This window comes from Tursiops truncatus, chromosome 21 (assembly GCF_011762595.2).
Source record: "Tursiops truncatus isolate mTurTru1 chromosome 21, mTurTru1.mat.Y, whole genome shotgun sequence".
NCBI lineage: Eukaryota > Metazoa > Chordata > Mammalia > Artiodactyla > Delphinidae > Tursiops > Tursiops truncatus.
Genome location: NC_047054.1, coordinates 21,703,605 through 21,715,630, shown reverse-complemented (window position 1 = coordinate 21,715,630; position 12,026 = coordinate 21,703,605). Strand labels below are relative to the sequence as shown.

Genomic DNA, 12,026 nt, shown 5'->3' with positions numbered 1-12,026 from the left:
GGGCACGAACCCGCGTCCCCTGCATCGGCAGGCGGACTCTCAACCACTGCGCCGCCAGGGAAGCCCGAAATTAACCTTTTTTTAAAAAAAAATTATTTTTGGCTGTGTTGGGTTTTCATTTCTGTGTGAGGGCTTTCTCTAGTTGTGGCAAGTGGGGGCCACTCTTTATCACGGTGCGCGGGCCTCTCACTATCGCGGTCTCTCATGTTGCGGAGCACAGGCTCCAGACACGCAGGCTCAGTAGTTGTGGCTCACGGGCCTAGTTGCTCCGAGGCATGTGGGATCTTCCCGGACCAGGGCTGGAACCCGTGTCCCCTGGCAGGTAGATTCTCAACCACTGTGCCACCAGGGAAGCCCAACCGTTTTCTTTCTTTTTTTTTTTTTTTTTTTGCGATACGCGGGCCTCTCACTGTTGTGGCCTCTCCCGTTGCGGAGCACAGGCTCCGGACGCGCAGGCTTAGCGACCATGGCTCACGGGCTTAGCCGCTCCGTGGCATGTGGGATCTTCCCGGACCGGGGCACGAACCCATGTCCCCTGCATTGGCAGCTGGACTCTCAACCACTGCGCCACCAGGGAAGCCCCCAACCGTTTTCTTTTAATGTAAAGTTTTTTGTTTTTTTTTAATGAGTAACATAGGCAAAATTAAAGTCAAAATTTTATTTAAAGAATTCGCGTTATGATTCCCTCCACTGCCAATCACCTTAGTTCCTCAATGTTTGAGTCATAATCTTCAAGATAGTCCTTTTAAAAAGAACTTTTGCTCAGACCACAGTTGTCATATTAGTAAGTCCACAATTGTGTTTAGTTGGGATTCTTTGATCTCTACTTGAATAGGAGATGCTTCAAAAATTCCCCACCTGTAATCTTTGGGTTCCAGTTTCTTCAAGCAATTTACTTTAGGCCCCTGGAAGTTAAATTGTAGGAAGTACATTAATATTTTGGCAGATGATCTAAAATATATTGTTCCTTCATCATTTCTAATATTGAAAAGGTTTGTGACATCCAGTTTTCACTCACGAGCCTAGCAAAACATGTTACAGGTCTCCTTGTCACCACTGCAATAAACTTACTGTGATGGAAACAAATCCTGTGTCTCAGTGTGGCCGCATCAGTAATATCTGGACACCATGCACAACAGTTCCCATTTGCATCTAGAATGAAGCTTGAAATGAACCATTTTACAGTGAACAGTTCCCTGGCGTTTAGTGTACTCACAGTGCTATGCAGCCACAGCTGTAAGTCAGGTGCTTCTGGAGGGAAGGAGCCAATCAGGTAGTCTGCTGTAGTCATTGCTCAGCACCTTGCTTTTGGTCACGTAAAATATATTTTGGAGATGTTTCCATATGAGCAGTTATAAACCTATTGTGTGTGTGTACATACACATATAGCATAATATTCTACCAATGGATGTACTGTTTAGTTAGTCCTATATTGACAGACCTTTGGTTCTTTCCAGATTATTTTATAGATTTTTTTTTTTTTTTTCTCGGTACGCGGGCTGTTGGCCACTGTTGTGGCCTCTCCCATTGCGGAGCACAGGCTCCGGACGCACAAGCTCAGTGGCCATGGCTCATGGGGCCAGCCGCTCCGCGGCATGTGGGATCATCCCAGACCGGGGCATGAACCCGTGTCCCCTGCATCGGCAGGCGGACTCTCAACCACTGCGCCACCAGGGAAGCCCTATTTTATAGATTTTAAACTAAGTTCTCCACCTTCCAGAATTTTATTTCCTTCAGGGTTGGTGACCCCTCTTTGTGTTCAGGACACTGTTGAGATGCAATTAAGAAAAAGACAAATCTCTGAGTCAAATGATGGGACTTAAAAAGGGGCTTGGGAATGATAAAAGCTTAACTCTGTCATTTAAAATAAGGGTAATCTTTTTAATTGGCTTCTGTGATGCCTAGTGGAATACCATTGTTTGCAGCATAATTATGCATTTCCCAGCTTAATTCATCCATTATAACATGATGTAATGTTTAGACATACATAGCAATAATTACAAATCTCGCGTGTCTTCAGATAAATATACCACTGATCAAAATAAGACAGTGGCAGCACGAATAGTGCTGTGTCCATGGGAGACATTAATGAAAAATAATTGATAATGAACCGTATCTCATTGGCTCAAAACATTGCTTGGTAGAAACATGCCTTTCTATCCCAACTGTCATGTAGAGGCCAGTCCCCCTGTGCCAGCGGGGCCGTTTTCACTTCTGCCCTGTAACTAGCCCCAGAGTTCCACACCATTGTATTTTCTAGACCTCAGCTTCGTGTGTTATGCACAGATGTGCCCTGGATATTTTATCCTGGGACCAGTAGGGGTCAAAATTTAAGAGATTATCCGAACTGTCTGCTTCTCTGTGTGTGTGTGTCATGAATAAAGAATGGGTCTAACCCAGCCCACTAAAATGTGTTTGACCTGGAAGAACAGTAAACAATTAAATCCTGGTAGAGTGGCTTGTGTGTTTAAAAAGCTACTTAGTTGTGTATTTTGCTTAAAGCAAACAAAATCATCATCAGTCAGGTTCTTGGAGAAAAGAGATTGTTCACAGGGTCCAATGAAGTGTTTGGTCTTTAAAATCCTCCTTCTTATAGTAAATGTCCAGATTGGTTCAGACAGCATGGAGGGAAAGAGGAAGCCACGTTTTCTGAATATGTTATTCAAGCAAATATTGGCTGGGATTCTTGACTCACCTTAGCTGTACATCGACATGGCATAGCTGAGGTGCCTTTGATTCAGGGGGCTTGTTACAGGTGAATCACATGGGGAAGAGCTAAAAAGAGAGATGGGAATTTTCTAGAACGCTGTGACGCCCCAAACAGCTCACTGGTCTCCTGAGAGCTGGGTCATTTCGTGTCCAGGTTACAGAAACAAAAAATGAGATGCGAAGCCCCTGTAGGAGGATGCATCTGTCTCCTTTACTGACACTACTCACCCCCAGATGGCTAGTGAGTGGCATGGCCCTGGTTGTGCCCCCCTCTAGTTTGGGGCAGGTGTTCTTTTGAATTTCTTTCTTTTATTAAGCCTCTGCGGCTATGCATGCCTTCTCCCCTCCCCGAGAAAAACACACATGCTCACCCTCTGGTCACTGTATAATGTAGTGTGCATTCCCACTGGCTAGTACCTTGTTTCCATCTTTTTACTCTTGGTGTAGGGAGAAGGAAAATTCACTAGTTTTCTATTTGGTCGTTTCAGGAATTTGCCTTTGGGGCTCTTGGACCAGGCTTTCCTGTAGCCACACAGAGTTTATCGGGTCTGTGTTAACCTCTCAACCACTTCTTGAAAACTGTTGATGCCGCTGAGCCTTGACTGTGTGACAGGGCATAGCATTAAAATCTCACCCAGATAGCGTCCCAGATGATGGCGTCTTGTTGATTACCAGGGCTGTTAAAATTTTTTTGCTGAGCCAAAAAAAACAGGTGACTGTTTCCAGGAATTGAAAAGCTGCTGCACACCCGGTCCCAGGTGTTCCATGAAGGTTGGATCACTCATGTCATCCCTTTTTACAGTCCATAAATCTTCTGATTTATTTTGCCATCTGGGATTCAAGACATGTTTATTCGTGGGGGGATTTCCATTGAAATCAGAGCCCGCTGTCAAGCAGGAGGAAGAATCAGGAATTAGAATGGTGTACATTGTTCTTTGTTAGAAAAGGACCCTCGTTCTTTGGTTGTAGACAAATATTTGCTTTTGCAGAATCTAGTGGTGTGTCGGTGCCTTTGTTCGCATCCATGCGACAAGCACGCTCTCTCGCCTTCTAAGGACTCAGGTGCACACCGGGCGCAATCTGATAATGCTTGGAATCTGGGTGTGTGCTACTGAAAGTACGAATACCTTTCTGCTTCCTACTCCTCTGACTTAGCTAATTTCTGTAATGGGACAGATCTTTATCCCAAGGAGTCTACATAGTTTCCTACGGAGGGTGATATTGGAAAAAATGTCCCTTTAACTATAGCTAGAGATGAATATTGCCATTTCTTGTGTTATGCTAAACCAGCATCAGAGCAAGAGGCCTTACATCTTTTATCTTTCCAAGCCAGTGGATTAGGGAGGAAAGAAGCCTGGATCTCTGGAAAGCCACCCTGAACCTCAGTTTCTTCATCTGTGAATGAGGAGAAATAATTCTAACACTTCCTAAGCATTCGCTCTTGCTATCACAGCCTCCTCAGATGTTATGAGTATTTAAACGAATTCATGCACGCCAAGGGTCCAGAGTAGTTTTTACCACATAGTATTGGGTTGGCCAAAAAGTTCGTTCAGGGTTTTCCTTAAGATGCGATGAAAAACCCGAACGAACTTCTTGGCCAGCCCACTCCATGTTAGCTCATGATCCCTGTTTCCAGGGGAGGAACTTGGTTGGGTACGTGTGGCAGGGCCCAGGCTGTCCTCCAGAACCTACGTTCTCTGCCACCACCCTATACTGTCTCTCAGGAGGATGATAGCTTTCCACCTGCCATGAACGGGTGGTTGGTTGAATGAAAAATGGAATAACATGTGCGAAAGACGTGTGTTTAACTCTGCAGTGACAGACTGTAAGCGTTAACTGGGAATCTACAGTGACGATAGGGCGGGTGATGGGGAGTCCGGGGTCAATAGGCCTTGATCCCAGGAAGCTGCAGTTTAGGGAAGTGGTGCACACAGTAAATGTACAGTTGCAGTGCTGTGTAATAAATGCCAAGTTAAAAAAGATCTCCAGGGGCCAGGAGAGGCCTGAGGAGGGCAGCTCTCTGGAACCCCATGGGTGGGGTTGGATGGGTGGGAGCAGGTCTCTAGCTGAGTGGAGGTGATGCTAGAGGACTTTCTGCAAACCACCAGGTCCCCTGAAGTGCGATGGAGCTGGGGCAGGGAAGGGGGTCGCACAGATTATCAGGAGCCAGTTCTTTTACTTATCAGTGCACATGCCATGTCAATATTTTTTAGCCTATCTACCTGATAAGCTAAAATTCTTGGCAGAATTCTTGGCAGCATGATATAAAGCTAAAATATTTTTAGTTGATTTGATGATTTTTTTTTTCCCCCTAGGGTGAGAAGGACATATTGAAGGGTCAGATGGGGGAAGTGTCAAGTGTACATTTTGTAAGACCACTCAGGGCAGCGGCATGGAAGATGGACGTGAATGGAGTGGGAATAGAGTCAGGGGATCACTCTGAGGTCATTCAGACGTTATATGATACGGGACCCCAGGCAAGTCCCTAGGAATGAAGGAAACAGTCCCGGATGTGAATGAGGGCCTCTCCGCCTGGCTGGGAGATCTTGGGCGAGCTAAGTATGTCTCTGGGCCTCACTTTCCCGTCAAGCTAAGTACCTCTTGGGGCCTCACTTGCCTGCCATGTCTCTTTGATCGGGTGTACGGGATGGGATGGATTTTAACCACAGTGAGGAGAAAACTGGGGCGTGTATTTTTAAAACAGAAAGCAGAAGTGATTTGATAAGATTAATTTCAACAGAACTGATATATGTTGCCTGCTGGCTTAATAGTTTTATTAGGGCTTCCTCCCTATGATGGAAACCAAGTGAATTCTAGTAGATGTGTCGTCTTAGGTTTGTAAGTAATGTCATTTGCAGAAGAGTAAAGTTCCCCATTTGTTCCTCAATTTGGAAGGATCGTGTAGAAATCAGCAACTTTAAAAATACCCAGCAACCTTTCACCAATTTAAAATATTGAAAGGATAAATGATGCTGATGGCGGCTGGCCGGGCATCATGAATTATGGATGTGGCGTGCCCTGGAGCTCTTTATGGCTGTGCATGACGAACCATCTTTTGTTCTAGCTTATTTTCATTGGGGTGCTTGTAAAAGAAGAGGTCAAAGCCAATGCATTAAAGAGATCTGTTTGGGGCAGGATGATCGTTTTTTGCCATCCTATTCTGTTAGTTGCTTTCGTTGGCGCTTTGTTTATTCATTGTCAAATTGGTCCGCAGTAGGGTGGGATCTGGGGACAGTGGCGGAGGACCCCCTGTGGAGTTAACAGCTGTGGGTCAGGCTAATGATAGAGCAGGGGGCTCGCACACCCCTTGTTGGTTCCCTGCGTCTCTAAAGCAATTCTCTTCCTGCTCCCTTCTTTCTCTGAGCTGCACCCTCTTTAAATTCTTCAAGGCAGTGGGCGGCCATGAAGTAAAAACGGGTTTATGCTCCGTATAAAAAGCAGGTGAGGCCTTAAGCACTTTATAACCTGATAATAGTAAAATAAAATAAATTGGAATAAATTATTCACATGCCCATGATCTTTTCTCCCACTAATTTTCTCTAGACTCTCAATGCAATTAGAGAGGATTAAAAAAACATGAAACACAGCAGAAAATTAGTTTGTGCTCTTTTTTCCCCCTCCCCTCCCCTCCCCTGGCCAAGATTCCTTTAGAATCTGAGTATGCTATCCAAGGTACCATTTAAATTTCATACATGAAGTCATGATGACTGTAAGTGGAAGCTGGTGGTCACATTGCTTATTTTGGTCATTCATATCTCCTTTCTGTAGTGAAAGTGCTACCTACTTTGTGAGGGCCGAGCCTCCCAGACACAGATATCAGACCTGGCTCACCTAGAATCAATTAGAAAAGGTCTACCCACCGCATTTCGTTTGTGGTTAGGTGAGCTGTCTCATCTGCCCTAAGATGATCGATTGTGGGATGCTCAGAGGCAAACATCGAAATAGTTGGGAGTGGCTCCAGATCGAGGCTCCAAGGCCCACGGCTGCCTCTGGAAGTGCACATCTACCGAGGGCTGGTCCATGTGTTCATCAGAGTTCCAATGTAGTCAGATGCAAAATGTTGGGGCTATTCTGATTTCAGTGGTTAATTACGGTTTTAGCTCATAATAAAATTAAAAAAAAAAATCTTTGCAGGAAAAACTATTTAACTCAGTTTGTCTATATTATTAACTAAAAGACATAACACAGTGTGCATGCAATGTAGAGAAATGGGATAACGCCTGGAGGTTACACATAGGTAGAAATTTGCCTGGATACGCATCCACTTAATCCTGTATTCATTCAGCAGAAATTCACGGAGGCCTCCCAGCAAGGGCCGGGCACCAGGGGACTTCCAGCAGGAATCACGCTCAGGGCCTGTCCTCAAGGACCTTGGTCCAGAAAGAGAGATGAGGCTTAGGCACCACTATGAGACATTGTAAAATGGGTCTAGACCCTGTGCCATGAGAATTCAGTAGAGAAAGAGACTCCTTCCAACTGAGTGGGTCATAGAGAAACTAGAATTCCACTTACAGGTGGTGGGAAAGGCATGTTGTGAACAAAGAATTTACAAATGGTCCTTTTTTCTTCTAGGTCTTTTTCATCAATCAAATCCCTGGGCTTTTAACCTGTTAGCTAAAAAAGTGCAGTAATTCATAATTTCTGAATTACTATTAGCCCGTTCTCATGTAATGATACTTTGCATTGCTTTTCAAATCCTGGGATTGAAATAATAATAAAAGAGTAGGAACACTGATTATTTAAAATTTTTTTCTATGCGATACATACAGGGGACATGATGTACCTCCTTTTATTTTTACGCTATTTTTGGAACGTTTATTTTCTTTGCTATCCTAGGAACAGTTAAAGGCATACTTCCAGTAGTGTGAGATTACATTTTTAATTTGTGCTATAAACGTGGAACGGTTTATATGGTGAAGAATTCAGTGGGTCTACCTACACTATTAACCACTGTGATTTTAATAAACCATAGCCTTTGTTTAATTGCATCCTCTGCTAGCACAGACTTGAAGAGCTCAGTCCATCTGCTTTATTGTCGTTTCCTTCTATTGAGTCCTGTTTTGTTTCCCCTTCTCTACTATACGAATGCGTCTTAGTAATACAGGAAATATTGTGACTGTATTATGTGAAGCTGAGCCGTATGCTGAAAGTAGATCATACCAAGCCATTTCTCTCTCTCTCCCTCGTTTTGCTCAGTATCACCTTCTAAATTTATAGTTATTTGCAAATGATGGGATTATACTTTCAGGATTGTCTTGTATCAGATATGTAGCTCCCCATTCTCTAAAGAAGCCTTATTATGCAAATTAGATGCATTTTCTTGATTCATGAATTCATATCGTGATTTTATTTGGGGATCCCTCGAGGTAATTGCTTACTCGGGTGGTTCAGAAGACGGGAGGGATCCAAGTCATACAGTGAACATTTTCCATCACATAAAGGCAGTTCTATCTTCCGCAGAAAATCAATGAAGCAATCACTGTGACAATATGTTGGAGACTGGAGAAAGAAGATCAGTCAGTGGTCATTTAGGATCACTGTTCCTTTTTCCCAACTCTAAGAGTGATCTTTACTGGGTAATCACAGAGCCCTCTTCTAGGTCCCCATTTAAATGCCTCAGTTTTATCCTCTGAAAAAACAATGATCAGGTAGGAGAGCGCTTGGGGCAGGCAAAGGCACTTTACCTGGAAGTGGGTAAAGAGCTTCCCCAGGTTCCTTGGGAATATTTTTCTATTTTCCTGCTTCAAGAAAGAGCATAATAAAAATACTTCAGCAGGAAGTAAAGCTCTCCCCAAATTGCTAAGTCCCGGGAGACCCAGGATTGGAGCATCTTCGCTATCAGCTCCTTTTGAGGCTGGCACGTCGGTGCTTCCTTGCAAAAGTGAGCTCAGCAGGGCGTGGAGGATGCCAGCTCTGCAGTGGAAGTGGTCCCTGTCCTTATTGCCCTGTGTTCCCCAGTAAACTAAGAGGACACCAGCTCTCTATAATAACCAGGCTTTTGACCCTTTTTTGGCCTTTTTGGACTATGAAAATTTAGTTTTTCTAAGATACTGAATGTCAATTTTGGGAACAAAAAGTAGTTGGATTAAGGGGCTATAGTTTAATAGCGGTAACTGGATTTTTTTTTTTATTGATGTATAGTTGATTTACAATGTTGTATTAATTTCTGCTGTACAGCCAAGTGACTTAGTTACACATATACATTCTTTTTTCTAGTCTTTTCCATTATGGTTTATCCCAGACTCAATTTTTATATGTAATTACTAGGAATTTCAGAGGAGTCACAGGCAGCTCACCTGGAGCAGCCTAAGATTTGACACCTGAGTGACTTAAGTTGCACTCAGCAGCCACTTTCTAAAATGAAGAGAAGGTGTCCAGAGAGTCATTGATATCATGTGTCATCTGCTGTTTTTTGGCGTGACTCCCCCCCTGCAGGGCTTTCCTGGACCATGACCCTTGTTGAGTTAGCAGTCCTTCTGAGTTAAGGTAACTCGTAATCCCTGCCCTTACCAGCTTATACCGTTTGTCTGCCTTCCCTTTTTTGTTTTAAACATCTATTTGAGTATGATTGCTTTACAATGTTGTGTTAGTTTCTGCTGTATAATAAAGTGAAGCAGCTACATGCATACGTATATCCCCATATCCCCTCCCTGTTGCGTCTCCCTCCCACCCTCCCTATCCCACCCCTCTAGGTGGTCACAAAGCACCGAGCTGATCGCCCTGTGCTATGCAGCTGCTTCCCACTAGCTATCTATTTTACGTTTGGTAGTGTATATATGTCAATGTTATTCTCTCACTTCGTCCCAGCTTACCCTTCCCCCTCCCCGTGTCCTCAAGTCCATTCTCTACGTCTGTGTCTTTATTCCTGTCCTGCCCCTAGGTTCATCAGAACCATTTTATTTTAGATTCCATATATATGTGTTAGCATACGGTATTTGATTTTCTCTTTCTGACTTACTTCACTCTGTATGACAGACTCTAGGTCCATCCACCTCACTACAAATAACTCAATTTCATTTCTTTTTATGGCTGAGTAATATTCCATTGTATATATGCGCCACATCTTCTTTAACCATTCATCTGTCGATGGACACTTAGGTTGCTTCCATGTCCTGGCTATTGTAAATAGTGCTGCAATGAACATTTTGGTACATGACTCTTTTCAAATTATGGGTTTCTCAGGGTATATGCCCAGTAGTGGGATTGCTGGGTCATATGGTAGTTCTATTTTTAGTTTTTTAAGGAACCTCCATACTGTTCTCCATAGTGACTGTATCAATTTACATTCCTACCAACAGTGCAGGAGGGTTCCCTTTTCTCCACACCCTCTCCAGCATTTATTGTTTGTAGGTTTTTTGATGATGGCCATTCTGACCGGTATGAGGTGATACCTCATTGTAGTTTTGATTTGCATTTCTCTAATGATTAGTGATGTTGAGCATCTTTTCATGTGTTTGTTGGCAATCCGTATATCTTCTTTGGAGAAATGTCTATTTAGATCCTCTGCCCTTTTTTGGATTGGGTTGTTTTTTTGACATTGAGCTGCATGAGCTGCTTGTAATTAATCCTTTGTCCGTTGCTTCATTTGCAAATATTTTCTCCCATTCTGAGGGTTGTCTTCTCATCTTTTTTATGGTTTCCTTTGATGTGCAGAAGCTTTTAAGTTTCATTAAGTCCCATTTGTTTATTTTTGTGTTTATTTCCATTTCTCCAGGAGGTGGGTCAGAAAGGATCTTGCTGTGATTTACGTCATAGAGTGTTCCACCTATGTTTTCCTCTAAGAGTTTTATAGTGTCTGGCCTTACATTTCGGTCTTTAATCCATTTTGAGTTTATTTTTGTGTATGGTGTTAGGGTGTGTTCTAATTTCATTCTTTCACATGTAGCTGTCCAGTTTTCCCAGCACCACTTATTGAAGAGGCTGTCTTTTCTCCATTATATACTCTTGCCTCCTTTATCAAAGATAAGGTGACCATATGTGTGTAGGTTTACCTCTGGACTTTCTATCCTGTTTCATCGATCTTTATTTCTGTTTTTGTGCCAGTACCATACTGTCTTCATTACTGTAGCTTTGTAGTATAGTCTGAAGTTCCCTGCCCATTTTTAATCATTGTATCCAGGAGTTTCCAATTCTGCCTTTTGAGTTTAGTTTCTTCAAGGAGAGCTAGGTTTTTATGAGGAAAGAATTTCTAAGCTTCTCATTTTTTGAAACTTTTTTTTTTTTTTTTTAACTTAGGTGGACTCTTAATTGACTTGTTTGGGACCTAGATATCCTTTTTAGTAGCTAATTCACACATAAAGGCAAAAGAAATCTCAAGTAATCTTTCGGATGAGAACATTTCAGTGCTGTGTTATATGACTTTATGATATCTCATCTTAGTTCCTGTTTTTCTTCCCTCCCTCCCTCCTTCCTTCCTTTATTCCTGTTTTCTTCTCTTTCTTTCTTTTTTTTTTTTAAACAGAGCCTAGAGCCTGTAGTTGAGTTTATCTTGGGATGCAACTGGGAAAATTCACTTTACCTGATAAAGAAAATAAACTTCAAAAGCATCTGGTAGATAGCTGGTACACATTACAGGAAGGGAATAGCTAATTTTATGCTGACTGTAGTTCTGTAAGATGATGTAAATATGTTTGAATATTTTAGGGGAAAGAAATGTAAAAAGTGATTTCACCCAAACAGTTATTTGTGGTCTTCTGCATTTGGACCTGTCTGAAACACATCCAAGTCAACAGAAGAATATTGGGAATGTGAATTTGGTCCAAGGAATGTTGAACATATTTTTGCTGTGTCATTTTCAGTATGAAGGCACTGTGTCACTAATGTGTGAGCTGGAGGGAAGAAGGGGCGGAGGAGTGGGGGCAGGGCCATCTTGTTGCACAGTTCCACTGCAGGCAGCATGAGCAGTGCCCCTGGCATCATGCCCTGAACAGCCCTCTTGACCATTGGCAACAGGCCTGGTTGGCTTGTGGGTAGAAATATCTTTGTTCACTCATTTATTCATTTGTGGTTATAGCTGGTTAGGGGTGAAGTCCAAACTCAGAATGAACCAGGTCATAGCACCCCAGGGAAATCGGTCTCTAAGGCTGGCCATAGGGGTAGGAATCAGATGGTCAACACAGAGGTTAGCGACGTTTTGTTGATGTGGTCTGGAGAAATCTAAGGGGTAGAGACCAAGAGTCCAGGGAGTCATGGCTGGTAGAACAAGAGCATAAGTGAGAGCCTGTTGTTGGTGAGGTCAACTGGGTAGGAATTCTGTATGCCCCCACCTAAGCAGGAAGTAGATGAAGGGCTTTGAAGCTCCCTGGAATGTGTAGAAG

At 43.0% G+C, this 12,026-nt stretch overlaps 1 protein-coding gene and 1 non-coding gene across 7 annotated transcripts in view; one reads left to right on the top strand and one right to left on the bottom strand.

The window, feature by feature from the left end:
* MFHAS1 (multifunctional ROCO family signaling regulator 1) overlaps positions 1–12,026 on the top strand; it is a 109,926-nt gene that overhangs the window by 14,715 nt on the left and 83,185 nt on the right. The gene's annotated exons all lie outside the window — the stretch shown is intronic.
* Positions 1,031–1,165, bottom strand: LOC117310081 (small nucleolar RNA SNORA1). Its single transcript, XR_004524337.1, has one exon. It is a non-coding gene; the product is annotated as a small nucleolar RNA SNORA1 (small nucleolar RNA).